At 41.7% G+C, this 13261-nt stretch overlaps 1 non-coding gene across 1 annotated transcript; it reads right to left on the minus strand.

The window, feature by feature from the left end:
• Positions 1 to 335: 335 nt before the first annotated feature.
• Trnac-gca (transfer RNA cysteine (anticodon GCA)) lies at positions 336 to 407 on the minus strand. Its single transcript has one exon. It is a non-coding gene; the product is annotated as a tRNA-Cys (tRNA).
• Positions 408 to 13261: the final 12854 nt, after the last annotated feature.

The following is a 13261-nucleotide window of genomic DNA, read 5'->3' on the forward strand; positions in this document are numbered from 1 at the left end:
GCAGTTTGACTAAAGTCACAGGTATCTTTTGTTCTTTTCGTATCTTACACTTTACGTCCAGAATAGCAAACAACATACCTGTCATTTCTTTCGTCGGTGCAACTATTTTATAAAGAAATTACATGTTACTTTAATGTCACAAACCTGCTGTAGGCCCAAATATTAACTGTGCAGTAATAAGAGCATCCTTACTTTCTGCTATAATTATGTGCACGTGCAATCTGTTACTTTAGATTATCCACGAAAGCTCACTAGCTTTTGTTCTTTAATAGTAAAGGTGAAACATTTGGCTGCCTGTGATTAATGAACGATAGAATAAAATTGTTTAAAAAATAAGGGGGCACCCGGGTTTGAACCGGGGACCTCTCGATCTGCAGTCGAATGCTCTACCACTGAGCTATACCCCCGACACTTTCACTTTATCTTGTAAGAGCATTTGACGGTCATAAACCCTGATTATCTGGTGTAACAAGTTAATTTTGTTCCTACAGAAATCACTTTTAATGCTGCCTGTTTTTACATCCGTATGTAAACACGCATAATTTGTCCGAAAGTCCGTGCTACAGCAAGTTTGTGTATGTTCTTTAGATAAGCCGAAATTATCCTCGAAGATAGAATTTAAAGTGTCTGATTTTAATTTGCTTGTCTTTTATTCACGCTTCCTTCGGTCCAGTATCTTATCACCGCTCTAAGAGGAGAAAAAAAATTGACTGAACAACGGCTCTTTCAGAGTTAGTGTTCGAGCATTGAACGCCTTAAAGGCTACTTCAGATATTTAAAGGGAACTCAATAAAACGGAGAATTTTTTTCTGTAATGCATTTTGTGATGGAACTCAAGGCTTTAAAGAAGTTTATCCGGTGAAACATTCGTGAAACCGAATATCTTGCGTTTAGGAATTAGCTGCAAACCTCCTGAAGTTAGCGTCCACTGTGACTCTGGTATAGAGACCAGGGAGATGGCAATATAGCTACTATATTTCTATACTACTCCTGACCGTAGATCAGGACCACATGGGTGCAAAAAGGCGATCTAGGTTTTCTGTGGTTAATGGAAAACATTGAGAATTATTCCAAGAAGAGTCCCAAATATCTCTTCCTTGAGTGCAGTTAACTACAGAACAATGTACTTTTTCTCCTTCGTAGCGGAAATGAAATCATTAAGTAGAGCATTTTTTGTTGTGCAAGGGAATAGTCTTCAGCGATTTCTGATTTTTCTTGATTGTTCTCGGGATAATCAATTACTAAATCTACCTGCAATGTTAATGTTTCTTTGTTCTGACATTACATACTGATAATTTAAAACTAGAAGACTCCTATATAGGAACTGTGTTCTGAGTTCCTCCCAGATGTCTTGAGCAGCTTCGTGAGATCACTTAAACTGAATGGTTGCTTAAGCATGTCGCACAGGGATTTAAACTTCCCACTTGCGCTAAACTGATTTAACTGAAGTATTGCTACTTATATGCCCTACAGGTCGACGAGATGCTTGTGGTAATCATCCTTCCTTCTGCCTTCAAAATCTAATCAGCCTAAGTACCGCGTAAGGGATAAATAAACTTAATAAAAACCGGGTCTGTACTCACTTCCTTCCGCGCCGGAGCAGCACAGAAAATGGCTGTTTATTCCACAGGTGTTGGTGTCTCCTTTAATATTAAATTGCTTGAACACATGATTTACCCAGTCTGTGGCACACAGCGAATTGTCAGTTCCAACCATGTCATTTATTCTTAACAGGTTGTTAATGTCAAGGTAGATGGACTTAGAAAGGTAGCAACACAAAAATATGTATTACATAATAGGAATGAGCTCGTTGAATGACAAGTATTTTTAAGAATTATTGTAGGAGTTAAGTTTCTTATGCTGATTTGGATGTGAGTTACTCAAAGTGCGTACGTAATATCGAAAGCTTAGAACCCCACGTAATGTGCCTAAAATTGCTGATCCCAGAAACTGGATGAACCGTTCGCATCCAAAACTTCGCGTCTTACCATGAGGTACATTTGAACAATCATCTAGACTAGATCTGACAGGCCTTCACTTACTCGAAGAAACAAAATATCCATATAACCGAAAGCACACACATTTCAGTGTCGTGGCTTGTAGCTATATTTCATCCCGCTTAAAATAAGGACGCCCATGGTGCACCCCTTGACTACAGCTTTGTCTTGGCCTGTCAAAAGGTCTGAAAGACTTCGTCCCTCCTGAGGCCCTTCACCGCCAATTTCTCTCCGTCCTTGGCATCCCAGGGTTCAGAAGTTGTCTACACTGATGGCTCGATGGTTACTGATCGTGCAGGCTTCTCTTATAAACATGCGGGTCATACTGAACTGGTCACGTGCTGGATGGCTGTAGTGTTTCACTGCAGAGTTGGTAGCCATCTCTTGGGCTCTTGAGTATATCCGTTCCTGCGCTGGTGGGTCCTTTCTCATCTGCAGCGACTCCTTGAGCAGCTTGCAAACACTCGAACAGTGCTGCCCTTTGCCATTGCTATCCTGGATTTCCTGCATGCCCTCAAACAATGTGGGCGCTCAGAGATCTTTGTCTGGACCCTGGGCCATGTTGGGATCATGGAGAATGAACTCACTGATTGACCAAACTGGCTACCAGAAAACAGCGTCTTGAGATCGGTATTCTGGAAACAGACCTCCGATCGTTATTATGCTGTCAAGTTTAGAAATGATATACAGAATAGCTTACTCTAACTTCACCAAATAAACTACAGATATTGAAGCAGACTAAGAATCTCTGGATGTCCCCCATGCAGGCCTCTCACAAAGACTTTACCTTCCATTGCAGGCCCCACATCGGCCATACTTGGCTGACTCATGGTCATCTTCTGTCACGAGGACCCACCCTACTGTAGGATGTATGTCCATTCATCGCACTCTGCTTTCGGGGGCCTCTGACTGCTCCCTAGATAGGGCACCTTGCTTGCTTTTCTTCCTCTGTCTCCCTTTCTTCTTATTTCTCCGTCTGTTGGACTTTAGTAGACATTGGGGGTTTTCTTCCCCAGGTTTTGTGTGGTAGGCCATCTCTGATGTGCAGTAATGTAGACCTTGGACGAAAAAGGGACTGGGGACCTGCTAGCTTGGTCCCTTTAATCGTCCAACTAACCAATCCTATGCATAGGTCAATACTGCGACTTAATAACTTCTACTTATCACCTCTTTGCTTTCTGTGGGAAGTCTTTGTTCAAAACCAGGCTCCTAACACTTAACACGAATGCTTCTTCCGTGTTTGCTGATGTTCCTCATTTCTTCCATTTTCCTCTGTCACACTTCTCAAGTACTTGACACTTTCTACCTTCTTTGGTTTTTCACCCTGTGGAGAAAACGGTTCTCAGGGGTGTAATTAGTGGGATTACAGACCGTGTATTTGTACGAGGTTGGTTGGTTGGTTGGTTTGGGGAAGGAGACCAGACAGCGAGGTCATCGGTCTCATCGGATTAGGGAAGTATGGGGAAGGAAGTCGGCCGTGCCCTTTGAAAGGAACCATCCCGGCATTTGCCTGGAGCGATTTAGGGAAATCACGGAAAACCTAAATCAGGATGGCCGGACGCGGGATTGAACCGTCGTCCTCCCGAATGCGAGTCCAGTGTCTAACCTCTGCGCCACCTCGCTCGGTTTTGTACGAGGTGTTAGAAATAACCTAAGTGAGTTGATGTCTGATTATTTCGCTCCAGAACAACTTCCAAATTGTGTGGATGTGGAGAATGTGATTCAACCTAGTCACTAAATTATGTAAGTCACACACAATTCTATTACTAATCCGTATACACTGTAATATAACACTATACATCTGTTCACTTTTCCTGTACTCATTAACAACAAAGTTACTACTCGTGAATGTGTGGTAACATGACTAAGTACGATGTAAACATAACCTGCATGGCTTAACAGCTGTCAAATTCAATTTGCCCTCGCCACGAAGCTTAGACCGATAGCGAATAAGGAGCTTTAATTTTATTGGCCGGTGCCCAGTAACTAATAGTCGACGCCGCGATTTACGAGCGCGACCGTACCACACATTAAGGTATGACAACTGTCTTCGAAGATAACACTACATCCGCGTTTGTGACCGTTCCCTCCAAAAGGCACACACACCTGCAACAGCAGCAACATTAATTTAAGAGAGAAATAGTTGAAGTAAAAGAAAAATATTTAAAACAATGGTGGGTCAGCAAAGTTATATTGAAAGTTAATAGTTCACTTCAAGCAGTTTTATTTACGAAGCAAAAGTTAAGGAATAGAAATAAAACAGCTTTATCATGAATGTAAACTGCTGAATTGTTAGTCTTCAACTGGGGAGAGTGCACAGCGATGCAGCTTATCTATTTGATATTGGAGAAGCGTGACAGCGTGTTGAGCTGACGGCGGCGGCTCGTGATGTTGCAAACGAAGTTATTACAGCAACTCTACTTGTCTTTCCACGGCGAAGTATACTGGTAAAGTCTTGTCTCGATTAGACAGCAAAGAAATCCCCAGTGGCGTTTAACAACCCACTACCTGAATAGACGTGATTGTTGGTGACAATCCGCAGGCTTAGCATGTTCCCGTTTATTGCTCCGTATTAGAGATGGGCAAACTGACACTTAACTGTTTCGAAACAAATGAAACAGTACAATGTAATGTTTCGATACGCTGTTTCGAAACAGTGAAACAGTTTGTGTTTTGTAATCTAATAAACCTTCACATTTTATCATCTGCAATGTCTGCTGTATAAGTATGTCCATATAAACAAAAATGAGGTGCGAGAGCGCTAATCATTTCACAGAAAGTATGAAACTATCACTTCGGCTTCTTGATAGTTTCGTATTTCCTGTAGCAAATGCGCTGCTTTCGTGATGTGTGACTTTCATACTTTTCAATTGGCTGAGGACAGTCATAGCTGAAGACAGAAGAACCACCACGAACGGAACTGGAGGTAGGAGCCAACTGCAGAAACAACGGATATGCTACTGGGATTCCCACATTCCGTTAGTATGGGTAATATACCCATCCTGCTAATTTCCATGCACACAAAGGGAATCATTGTGGATAATACGCACAGTGACTATAGACTCACAAATAACGCCAAATAATTCGAATAAATAACAAAATATAACAGAAAAAAATTTTCTTTCAAGGTGTTTCGCACCGTTACTATAAAGTCACCATGTTTCCCAGCCCTTCCCGTTCACCTCTACACTATCACTGATATGTTAAACAGATTGCTTGCAATTATACCTAGATCAAGTTTATGTATATGTCTAATAATTGTCACTCTACGCCTTTTTTTATTCAAAATGTTGTAGGTTTACTTGCGTTTCTTAATACGATTACTGTACATGAAAAGAGAAGCGTATGTTATAAAAAAGTGTAATTTAATCGAATGATTTTCACATATTTACTATTTTGAATGTGAATAGTATGCGTTGTTTTATTGTTCGGTTAGTGTTTATAAAGCAGATGCTACGCCATTTCGTAATAGGACAGTCAGCTAGAAACGAAGCTTTATTTTCGGATATCTTAAGCTTCATTCTGTTGCTTGTCAAAAATATTTCGCCACTCTTGAAAGTGTTTCATTAAGTGTTATGTTGTGTTTCAGTATCTGTGCCGAGCCCGAATCTCGTACGACACAGAGCGGAATGAAACATCACTGTTTCGATACAATTAGTCCGTTCCAAGCGCAGGTGGACTGAAACAGCCTTATTTTGAAACAACGATACAGTTTGTGTCTGGCTCGAGATCGAATCTGATGCGGTTATCCGAGACAGGGGCGGAATCAAACACCACTGTTTCGAAACAGTGAACCACAGCCGTTCCGAAACACTGAAACAGTTCCACGTATCGATACACTGTATCGAAACATAGAAACAGTGGCCAAGTCTACTCCTTATACACACCTAGTTCTCGTTTCAGTACTTTGTACACTGTTCGTGATTATTTTCGACCACGATATAACTGTTAGTCACATTTACATATGATTATGACAATCGCAAATTATCAGTAAAACAGTTCTTACACCTTATCCAGTTGTAATTACCTTTACCGCGACAGTTACTGCGTCACACACTCTGCTGTTCATTAAGAAGACATATTTCACACTTATATGGAGCCTGGGCTTTCGCAGTGCGGTTACATGTAAAAGCAATTTCATTCATGCGGTAGTAATAAATACTACTACTCGCGAAAGCATTTTCAGTAACGATTGTGACACAGTCCATTCTGAGTCATCAGTCTTCTGACTCGTCTGATGCGACCTGCCGCGAAGTCATCTTCTGTGGCAACCTCTTCGTCTCACAGTAGTACTTGCAGCCTATGTCCTGAGTTATTTACTGAATGTATTCCAAACACTCTCCCTCTACAGCTTTTTCTGTCTGCAGATCCCTTTAGTACAACAAGTTATTCCCTGATGTCCTAACAAATTTCCTATCACCCTGTTCCACCTCCTTAGCCTTCTCCATTTAGTAATACTCAAACCGTATGATCTTTCTGTTCATAATGATCCCTTGAATTTTCATTACACACTGCGACGTTAATCCAAATCATCAATCGTAAAGTTCTCGGCAATTTTTTGCATCTCAAATCAAGAACGCGTGTCTCGCCATATTAGCGCACGCGCGCACAAAATATTAAATTTTGTCTACTTTAATTTTTTCTGTGTAGAAAAGTCACAGAACGTTAACTTCCTAATTATATTACCAGATAAACTGACATAACTATAAACAATGTCTTCTCTGCTCGAGCTACCTGTATTATATAGACATTTATTACTAAAAATTAAACGCATTTTTACGAGTTTTTACGTATTATTTACTTGAAATCCGCCGTCACAAAACTTGTGAAAATTGCACAAAATATTGTGTGGATAATGTGTTAGTAGTTATTGCAATCAAAATGGTCAGTATTTGTGTGTGTGTGTGTAATGAGTTAAAAATGTTTGAACCTTCAGCGTATTTCGTATCACTGAATTTCCAGTGTAAAATATGAATGTGAGTAATACTGTTTCCAGCTCTCTTCTGTTTATAATAAACGGGTGAGAACTTGCGCAAGACTCATTCTGCATAGTTTTGTGCTGGTTTGATTTTTTTGCTGGAGACAATGTCAGTGAGGAAATAGAGCAGTAAAAGTGTGAGGGATGTGGATTAGGAAAAAGCACACAAGATGGCGTTTAAGAAGTGAAAACCATTTCAGAATTATCGAAAATCTGATAGGTATATCTTGGTCCTCAAATGACTGTGTTACCATCATGTGTAGGAATTGCCATACTCGTTAGAACAAGAAATTTAGTGATAAACCACCTGAACGATCAGTCATCAGAATGTGAAACTAAAGAAGACAGCGCAGATGTTCATATTCCTGGCTGTGAATTGTTGGTGCATTGAATGTTAACATTCTTATTGTAACCCCTAATGTATCCACTCTTAAAAACTGGGGTCAAGGTAAGAAATACAAGAAGAATATAAAGAAAAGTGGTGGAACTTGAAACAAGTTTTGCACAAGCAACAATAATGTATTTGCAGTATTGCTAAACCTGAAGATAGTGACACGTGCACCCAATATGGCAAGTGGTCTCAAAACATGAACACTATCTCGGCAGCCACCTGTATCGAAAAGGTACAGTTACTGAACGCTGATACCAGATTGCTATTCCAAGCAACAGACACTGAAATACACACTCGCGTCCGCACATTATTTAATTTCGAAAGCTCTAAAATAATAAATGAAAGTATTTGGGCACGTTACAATTCCTGCCGTGGGCATCCACTGTAAGATGATAGGCTTAATGTTGCCCCCGCATATCACTTGAGTAATGACAAAGATTGCAGTAGGCAAAGTCTTAATCAGGTTGATGTTACCTCTGGTAGTGAAAATGGTGATAATATGAAGAAGATATGAGTACATCAGTAAGAAAAGCATTTCTCCTAGTGAAAAAAGGAGATCCCAAATTTGAAAACTTTCACAAAATTCCACTCATTACAAACCAAAATGGGTAAAATGACAGCCAGTGAAAGACGTATGCATATGTATTTACTACATTGGCTAGAAAGTTGTCGTTCACCATAAGTAGTGTGACGGGGCAGACGTGGACATGGACCTGGTGCTTTTGTGTGTATGTCAAGAGCCGCAAGATAAGTGTTGGTTTCAAGAGTGTGCAGTATGTGCTGGTACTGAAGCGATGACCGTCGAGGCGTTAGACCTGTAGGATACTGACAATGACGCAACCTGTGCATTGCGGGACGGAGGAAAGTTGGTGAATAAGACTCTGGAACTATGGAAGTTTCTTACAGAGGTTAGGTGTTGGCAGGATTCAGAGACAGGCCATATCAGAAGTAAAATTAGTCATATCCCATAGTACTGCCTCTTAGCTCTTTTCGACTTTGCTGAGAACTGGTCTGTTGTTTGCAGAATGAGATTCAAAGTTACCATTGGCACACACCGTAAGTGTCAGTATTCACATGTGTTGCTCATTTCCTTGGAAAATCATACAGTTTTGCTATTGTCAGTGATCATCTCATTCATGACAGAGCACATGTATGCTATGCTGTCAGCATAATTGAAGACATAGCATACAGAGGTGATACATTTTCTAAACATGTGTGAGTGTTGCCGCAACACCTCATTTTTAAAGTCGCTTTCAGCTTTGAGTTTGGAAAGCACTGTGAGGAAGTTACGACAAAAAATTCTCTGTAAAAATCTTGCAACAAGATTTTCTCCAGCTTGAAGCTGTCGATGGTATAAGAGATGACATATCAAAACACACACCATATCAAAATTACTACAAAACACTAATCTTTCTTCTAAATGAAAGTACATTAGGGGAATTCAGTTTAAAAAAGTGGTTTGCTATGGAGCTGGTGGTACAATGTCAAGCCACTGCTGGGCTGCATCTTGGAGTGACATATACATTGCAGGAACATTTCTCCACGAAATGCAGCTTGTTACTGTATGTGAAATGCAGAGACGTCAGTATGTTAGAAAACTGATGGTTCAAATGGCTCTAAACACTGTGGGATTTAACATCTGAGATCAGTCCCCTAGACTTAGTACTAACCTAAGGACATCACACACATCCATGCCCGAGGCAGGATTGGAACCTGCGGCCTTAGCAGCAGCGCTAGAAAACTTTATAGTAAGAAACTACATTTCTTTTGTGTGTAACAATCAGTGATGAGACAAATAGTCTTCACATGAGTTGCAAGATGTAACTGCCTCCTTTGACACCTTACGATTCGGCAAATTATTTGAAATGGCCATCGACATATCAGTTTGTAGTTCCCATTTCCCAAGTATTGCTCTGGTTGGATCATTCTTGTACATGCGCCAGTTCAGTTCAACCAGGAGCAAATGATAAAAAAATACGCTCTTTTCAACAGCGCAGTGTTGACTGTTACAGTGTAGGTAATTTTAATTCGGGAATTGTCATAAAGAAGTAAAATCATAACATAAGACAATAAAAAGTTGTGAATAATGTCAGAAAGAGAAAAATGTATACTAGTGGCCATTAAAATTGCTACACCACGAAGATGTGCTACAGACGCGAAATTTAACCAACAGGAAGAAGAAGATGATGCCGTGACATGTAAATGATTAGCTTCTCAGAGCATTCACACAAGGTTGGCGCCGGTGTCAACACCTACAACGTGCTGACATGAGGAAAGTTTCCAACCGATTTCTCATACACACAGCAGTTAACCGGCGTTGCCTGGTGAAACGTTGTTTTTATGCCTCGTGAAAGGAGGAGAAATGCGTACCATCACGTTTCCGACTTTGATAAAGGTCGGATTGTAGCCTATCGCGATTGCTGTTTATCGTATCGCGACATTGCTGCTCGCGTTGGTCGAGATCCAATGACTGTTAGCAGAATATGGAATTGGTGGGTTCAGGAGGGTAATACGGAACGCCGTGCTGGATTGCAACGGCCTCGTATCACTATCAGTCGAGATGACAGGCATCTTATCCGCATGGCTGTAACGGATCGTGCAGCCACGTCTCGATCCCTGAGTCAACAGATGGGGACGTTTGCAACACAACCACCATCTGCACGAACAATTAGACGACGTTTGCAGCAGCATGGACTATCAGTTCGGAGGCCGTGGCTGCGGTTACCGTTGACGCTGCATCACAGACAGGAGCGCCTGCGATGGTGTACTCGACGACCAACCTGGGTGCACGAATGGCAAAACGTCATTTTTTCGGATGAATCCAGGCTCTGTTTACAGCATCATGATGGTCGCATCCGTGTTTGGCGAGATCGCGGTGAACGCACATTCGAAGCGTGTATTCGTCATCGCCATACTGGCGTATTACCCGGCGTGATGGTACGTGGTGCCATTGGTTACACGTCCCGGTCAGCTCTTGTTCGCATTGTCGGCACTTTGAACAGTGGACGCTACATTTCAGATGTGTTACGACCCGTGGCTCTACTCTTCATTTGATCCCTGCAGAACCCTACATTTCAGCGGGATAATGCACGACCGCATGTTGCAGGTCCTGTACGGGCCTTTCTGGACACAGAAAATGTTCAACTGTTGTCCTGTCCAGATCTCTCACCAACTGAAAACGTCTGGTCACAATACGCCAGTACTGTGGTATCGTGTTGAAGCTGCATGGGCAGCTCTACCTGTACGCGCCATCCAAGCTCTGCTTGACTAAATGCCCAGGCGTATCAAGGCCGTTATTACGGCCAGAGATGGTTGTTCTAGGTACTGATTTCTGAGGATCTGTGCACCCAAATGGTTCTAGTATAATATATTTGTCCAATGAATACCCGTTTATCATCCATATTTCTTCTTGGTGTAGCAGTTTTAATGGCCAGTAGCGTATTTTTTGCAAGAATGGTGCGTAAGAAGAGTATTTCCGTATGCTTCCAGCGAGGTCTGCCTGCTTCCTGAGATGAGCACCAGACGCCAGTAACCGATTATCAGCCTTGGCGGCGCTGGCCCACCAACAGCAGAAACTGCAGCAGCCGAATCTTCCGCAGCAGCCTCGGCATGAGAGCCCCAGCGTGGCACAGTGGAATCTTGAGGCAGTTCGCCGCAGTCGCAGCCGGTAAACGATGTTCTTAACCCACTATAAAACAATCTTACTAAGTATCCATTTTAAATGCATCGTTAAGTCTCCAACTAAAGGGAACAATAATGCTGTGCCGATAAGCATTGACCCTGCAGGGTGCCTCGAAATTAACTCGGAGGGCTGTTGAGATCAAACGAACTTTCCTTAGCAGTATCTCATATCTAACCACGTCATGGATGCTTTTGTTTACATCTTCTGCATTTTCTTGCAAAAATGAGTGTTCTGGCTATCTTTACCATCACCAACGTTTTAGTCGATTTTAAGATGGTTCGTTCTGCAACAATCACATTTTCATGCACGTCACTTCCTACCTTCGTTACTGATAAATTACCAGTATTTTCCATTAAACCATTGTCCGTATTTGAAACTGCGTCCAAAACACTCACAAACTCATCTTGAGTATTTTCCCTTTAAAAATGAGTGTCTATAAAAACTATCGCCAGTCCTGAAGGTACCAATTTTCAGAAGTTATTTTAACTGAAATTGAAATATTTAATAAATTTTCCTGGAAGGAATGCAGCTTGAATTCAAGGATGAGAATGAACTACAAAGACATTTGTCAATCACTTTTGCAATCAAATTTTTTCAAATAGAAACTAAGTTACTCGTTTTGTCTTATTACTATATTAGCCCAAAAGCAAGCCGAAATGTATTACCCAGATTTCACCCTCGAAAACTTAAATTGCAGCTTACATCCGCTACCGCTTTTCATACCCTTGCTGTAAAAAAAAAAAAAAAAAAAATCCACTCCTTCCTAACTCCATTTATTGTCCAAATTAGTCTCTTATGAAGATTTGAGAGAAGCGAAAATTATAATAAACTTTCTAGTTTACTTAGCTTGTCACGTAGATTTGGCTACAGTTATTCTTGTCTACGGGTCTGATTCCTGAAGCTGAAAATGTCACATTTTAGGTCCTCACAGTTGGATTGATCTAAATAAACTTGAAGAGTGTTTTTGCAGAATTTTGTTTTTATGTAAATCTATTTTCTCACATTTCAGTATGCCATACAGTCTTTCGATTTTTCAAATTAAAAAATCCTGAATCACATTGTTCGTACAAAATACAAAAATACGTCCGGTCACATCAGAGGTATGCTTAAGACTCTCACACTCTGCGGAAATAACCATATTCCAAAGGGTTTACAATTTTTCTTAACAAATGAATTTCTACTTGTTTCTTTTACAGTACTACTTTCGATTTTTTCATAAATGAATCCAGAAATAAACATAACCAGTACAGTATTCCGTAATAAATAATAGAAATTTCAAGTGTGCAAATAATTCGTAATTAAATGATTCTAAAAAATAGCTTTAACTGTGAATTCAGAACTAGTTCTTATCGATTATCGCATAGACTAAAACATTATACACTACTGGAAATTGAAATAAGAACACCGTGAATTCATTGTCCCAGGAAGGGGAAACTTTATTGACACATTCCTGGGGTCAGATACATCACATGATCACACTGACAGAACCACAGGCACATAGACACAGGCAACAGAGCATGCACAATGTCGGCACTAGTACAGTGTATATCCACCTTTCGCAGCAATGCAGGCTGCTATTCTCCCATGGAGACAATCGTAGAGATGCTGGATGTAGTCCTGTGGAACGGCTTGCCAGGCCATTTCCACCTGGCGCCTCAGTTGGACCAGCGTTCGTGCTGGACGTGCAGACCGCGTGGGACGACGCTTCATCCAGTCCCAAACATGCTCAATGGGGGACAGATCCGGAGATCTTGCTGGCCAGGGTAGTTGACTTACACCTTCTAGAGCACGTTGGGTGGCACGGGATACATGCGGACGTGCATTGTCCTGTTGGAACAGCAAGTTCCCTTGCCGGTCTAGGAATGGTAGAACGATGGGTTCGATGACGGTTTGGATGTTCCGTGCACTATTCAGTGTCCCCTCGACGATCACCAGTGGTGTACGGCCAGTGTAGGAGATCGCTCCCCACACCATGATGCCGGGTGTTGGCCCTGTGTGCCTCGGTCGTATGCAGTCCTGATTGTGGCGCTCACCTGCACGGCGCCAAACACGCATACGACCATCATTGGCACCAAGGCAGAAGCGACTCTCATCGCTGAAGACGACACGTCTCCATTCGTCCCTCCATTCACGCCTGTCGCGACACCACTGGAGGCGGGCTGCACGATGTTGGGGCGTGAGCGGAAGACGGCCTAACGGTGTGCGGGACCGTA

This window comes from Schistocerca nitens, chromosome 4 (genome assembly GCF_023898315.1).
Source record: "Schistocerca nitens isolate TAMUIC-IGC-003100 chromosome 4, iqSchNite1.1, whole genome shotgun sequence".
Taxonomy (NCBI): domain Eukaryota; kingdom Metazoa; phylum Arthropoda; class Insecta; order Orthoptera; family Acrididae; genus Schistocerca; species Schistocerca nitens.